The following is a 5,000-nucleotide window of genomic DNA, read 5'->3' as shown; positions in this document are numbered from 1 at the left end:
AAATCAAACTTCAACGAAGGCTTTGACCATCAATTGCACATGATGGTGCATGGTAATGGCACAGGCATCAACCATCATCGGTACAGGCTGCCTTTTGGTACGGGCGCTTGCCTCGACTGCCATCGACATAAGCTAGGCCCTGGTGTGGGCGGTTGCCTCAATCACCATCGGTACATGCCGGCCCTTGGTGCAGGCCGTTGCCTCGACCACCATTGGCACAAGCCAGCCTTTGGAATAGGTGGTTGCCTCGACCACCATCGGCACAAGATGGCCCCTGCTGAGGGTGGTTACATCAAACACCATCGACAGATGCAGGGCCATGGTGCGGGCGGTTACCTCGACCACCATCAGTACATGCAGAGCCTTGGTACGGGCAGTTGCCTCGAACACCATCAGCATGTGTCGGGCCTTGGTGTAGGCCGTTGCCTCGAGCACCATCGACACCAGCTGGCCCTTGGTATGGGCGGTTGCCTCGACCACCATCGGTACAAGATGGCCCCTGGTGTGGGCAGTTATGTCGAACACCATCGGCACATGCTGGGCCTTGGTGCGGGCGGTTACCTCGACCACCATCGGTAGAAGATGGCCCCTGGTGTAGGTGGTTGCCTCGAACACTATCGGCACATGCTGGGCCTTGGTGTTAGCGGTTGCCTCTAGCACCATCGGCACTAGCCGACCCTTGGTGCGGGCAGTTGCCTTGACCACTGTCGGTACAAGATGGCCCCTGGTGCGGGCGGTTGCGTCAAACACCATCGGTACATGCTTGGCCTTGGTGCAGGCGATTGCCTCAGCCACCTTTTGTCGTGCGTGCTCGGGCGGTGCCACGACTCCTTTTGTCATGAAAAAATTGAATGACTCTCGACAACGGATATCTCAACTCTCGTATCAATGAAGAACATAGCGAAATGCAATACTTGGTGTGAATTGTAGAATCTCGTGAACCATCGAGTCTTTGAACGCAAGTTGCACCCCAAGCCATTAGGCCGAGGGCACGTCTGCCTAGGTGTCATGCACCGTCACCCCCCTTCAACCCCCCGTCTGTCAGGCTTCGAGGGAAGGGGATAGGCGGAAGATGGCCTTCCGCAATCTCGTGGGTCACGGTTGGCCCAAAAATAAGTCCCCGGCAATGACAGCACCCTGATCGTCGGTGGTAGAGCTCCCAACGTGCCTCGTCCCTGGTGACGCAGGCTCGTTGTCCATCCGGACCCTTTCGGACCTGTGCATCGCTCGGTCGATGCTCACGTCGCAACCTTAGGTCAGGCGGGATCACCCGTTGAGTTTAAGCATATCAATAAGTGGAGGAAAAAAAACTTACCAGGATTCCCCTAGTAACGGTGAGCGAACCGGGAAGAGCCCAGCTTGATAATCGGGCACCCCCGACATTCGAATTGTAGTATGGAGAAGCGTCCTCAGCGGTGGATCGGGCCCAAGTCCCCTAGAAAGGGGAGTCAAAGAGGGTGAGAGCCCCGTTGTGCTCAGATCCTATCGCACCATGAAGCGTTGTCCGCGAGTCGGGTTGTTTGGGAATACAGCCCCAATCGGGTGGTAAATTTCATACAAGGCTGAATACAGGTGAGAGACCGATAGCGAACAAGTACTGTGAGGGAAAGATGAAAAGGACTTTGAAAAGAGAGTCAAAAAGTGCTTGAAATTGTCGGGGAGAGAAGAGGATGGGGGCCGGTGATGTGCCCTGGTCGGATGTGGAACGGCGAGAGCCAGTCTGCCGATCGGTCTGGGGCATGGATCAACGTGGGTCACGACGGTGGCCCAAGCCTGGGCTTTCGATGTGCTCGCGGAGATGTCATCACCGTGATCATGGAATGCAACACGTGCCATCTCGGCATGCCCCGACACCGGCATGCTCCAGGCGTTGGCCTGCGGGCTCCCCATCCAGCCCGTCTTGAAACACAGACCAAGGAGTCTGACATGCGTACGAGTCAATGGGCTAGGAAACCCATAAGGCGTAAGGAAGCTGATTGACGGGATCCCTCGCGGGTGGACCGCTGACCGACCTTGATCTTTTAAGAAGGGTTTGAGTGTGAGCATGCCCGTCGGGACCCGAAAGATGGTGAACTATGCCTGAGCAGGGCAAAGCCAGAGAAAACTCTAGTGGAGGCCCATAACGATACTAACGTGCAAATCGTTCATTTGACTTGGGTATAGGGGCGAAAGACTAATCGAACTGTCTAGTAACTGGTTCCCTCCGAAGTTTCCCTCAGGATAGCTAGAGCCCCCGTCGAGTTCTATCAGGTAAAGCCAATGATTAGAGGCAACGGGGGTGTAACACCCTCGACCTATTCTCAAACTTTAAATAGGTAGGACGGCGTGGCTGTTTCGTTGAGCCGCACCATGGAATCAAGAGCTCCAAGTGGGCCATTTTTGGTAAGCAAAACTGACGATGCGGGATGAACCGAAAGTTGGGTTACGGTGCCCAACTGTGCGCTAACCCAGAACCCATAAAGGGTGTTGGTTGATTAAGACAGCAGAACAATGGTCATGCAAGTTAAAATCCGCTAAGGATCGTGTAACAACTCACCTCCAAATCAACTAGCCCCGAAAATGGATGGCACTTAAGAACGTGACCTATACGCGACCGTCGGGGCAAGGGCCAGGCCTCGATGAGTAGAAGGGCACGACGATCACTGCAAAACTCGAGGTGCGAGCCTCGATAGAGCGACCATCGGTGCAGATCTTGGTGGTAGTAGCAAATATTCAAATGAGAACTTTGAAGGCCGAATAGGGGAAAGGTTCCATATGAACGGCACTTGCACATGGGTTAGTCAATCCTAAGAGACGGGGAAAGCCCGTCCGACAGCGTGTCCCATGTGAGTTTCGAAAGGGAATCGGGTTAAAATTCTTGAACCGAGATGCGATGGCTGATGACAACGTTAGGGAGTCCGGAGACGTCGACGGGGGCCTCAGGAAGATTATCTTTTCTGTTTAACAACCCACCCACCCTAGAAACGGCTCAACTGGAGGTAGGGTCTAGTGGCTGGAAGAGCATTGCATGTCGCGTGGTGTCCGATGCACCCCTGACGGCCCTTGAAAATTCAGATGGCCGAGTGCTGTCCGCGCTCGATCGTACTTATAATCACATCAGGTCTCCAAGGTGAGCAGCCTCGGGTCGATGGAACAATGTAGGCAAAGGAAGTCGGCAAAATGGATCCGTAACCTCGGGAAAAAGATTGGCTCTGAGGGCTGGGTATAGGGGTCCCAGTCTCAAACCGTTGGCTACCGATGCACTTCTCGAGCTACTCCCACAGCGAGAGCGAGTCGTCACGTGTCGATCGAGGGACGGACTAGGAACGGCTCCCTCGAGGGCTTTCCTCGGGCAATGAACAGTCGACTCATAACTGGTACAAAAAAGGGGAATCCGACTATTTAATTAAAACAAAGCATTGCAATGGTCCTTGCGGATGCTCATGCAATGTGATTTCTGCCTAGTGCTCTGAATGTCAACATGAAGAAATTCAACCAAGCGCGGGTAAACAGCGGGAGTAACTATGACTCTTTTAAGGTAGCTAAATGCCTCGTCATCTAATTAGTGACGTGCATGAATGGATTAACGAGATTCCCACTATCCCTATCTATTATCCAGCGAAACCACAGCCAAGGGAATGGGCTTGGCGAAATCAACAGGGAAAGAAGACCCTGTTGAGCTTGACTCTAGTCTGACTTTATGAAATGACTTGAGAGGTGTAGCATAAGTGGGAGCCCCCAGGTGAAATTGAAATACCACTACTTTTAACATTATTTTATTTATTCTGTGAATCGGACGTAGGGCACGACCCCTTCTTTTGGACCTAAAGCCAGCCTCGACCGATCGATTTAGGTGAAAGACATTGTCAGGTGGAGAGTTTGACTGGGGTGGCACATCTGTTAAAAGATAACGCAGGTGTCCTAAGATGAGCTCAACGAGAATAGAAATCTCATGTGGAACAAAAGGGTAAAAGCTCGTTTGATTTTGTTTTCCAGTACGAATACGAATTGTGAAAGCGTGGCCTATCGATCCTTTAGACCTTTGAGATTTGAAGCTAGAAGAGTCAGAAAAGTTACCATAGCGATAACTGGCTTATGGCAGCCAAGTGTTCATAGTGACGTTGCTTTTTGATCCTTCGATGTCGGCTCTTCCTATCATTGTGAAGTAGAATTCACCAAGTGTTGGATTGTTCACCCACCAATAGAGAACGTGAGCTGGGTTTAGACCATAGTGAGACAGGTTAGTTTTACCTTACTAATGGTGGCGTCGCGATAGTAATTCAACCTAGTACGAGAGGAACCATTGATTCACACAATTGGTCATCGCACTTGGTTGAAAAGCTAGTGGCGTGAAGCTACGTGTGCTAGATTATGACTGATGCCTCTAAGTCAGAATCTGGGCTAGAAGCAACACGCGTGCCCATCGCCCGATTACCGACCCACAGTAGGGGCCCATGGCCCTCAAGGGCACGTGTCATGGGTACAGCCCCCATGACGAACAAGCCACGCGGGCCTCCTTGGAGCTCAATACCCACCGAGCGGTGGGTAGAATCCTTTGCAGATGACTTAAATATGTGACGGGGTATTGTAAGTGGCAGAGTGGCCTTGCTGCCATGATCCAGTGAGATTCAGCCCTTTTGTCGCTTCAATTCATCCCTTCCCCCCGTCGACCTTCCTTCTTTTCATCCCGCCCCCCTCCGGGGTTAGGCATGACCCGAGGCCCCCCGTCCCCCAGTCCCGATCTGGAATGAACTTCGCTCGCCCTGGTCAACCCCCAAATTTTTTTTTTGGCACCAAACCGATCGCTGGGGGTGGGATGCGCGAGCCGACCAAGGATCCCGCTGCTGGTCCCCCTCGGTTGTTACCCCAAACGCCGTCGATAGCCTCTGGCCCTTGGTTGGTCGAGATTGGGAATGCACTACGTATGCCTAAGTCAACCCACGAAATGAACATGCAGGCACTTAACCAACCGAAGAGCCAGACTATGCAAGTCGAGGATCAGCCCGGTCCCCCTCTACGTG

The 5,000-nt window shown here is 52.7% G+C and overlaps 2 non-coding genes across 2 annotated transcripts; both read left to right on the top strand.

Moving 5' to 3' along the window:
* Positions 1–853: 853 nt before the first annotated feature.
* LOC149517393 (5.8S ribosomal RNA) lies at positions 854–1,009 on the top strand. The gene has a single exon (XR_016344815.1). It is a non-coding gene; the product is annotated as a 5.8S ribosomal RNA (ribosomal RNA).
* Positions 1,010–1,246: 237 nt separating this feature from the next.
* On the top strand, positions 1,247–4,633 carry LOC149517392 (25S ribosomal RNA). Its single transcript, XR_016344395.1, has one exon. It is a non-coding gene; the product is annotated as a 25S ribosomal RNA (ribosomal RNA).
* Positions 4,634–5,000: the final 367 nt, after the last annotated feature.

Source organism: Durio zibethinus, chromosome 8 (assembly GCF_047325235.1).
Source record: "Durio zibethinus cultivar Kanyao isolate XHJ-2024 chromosome 8, ASM4732523v1, whole genome shotgun sequence".
NCBI lineage: Eukaryota > Viridiplantae > Streptophyta > Magnoliopsida > Malvales > Malvaceae > Durio > Durio zibethinus.
This window is presented reverse-complemented; position numbering and strand designations above follow the sequence as displayed.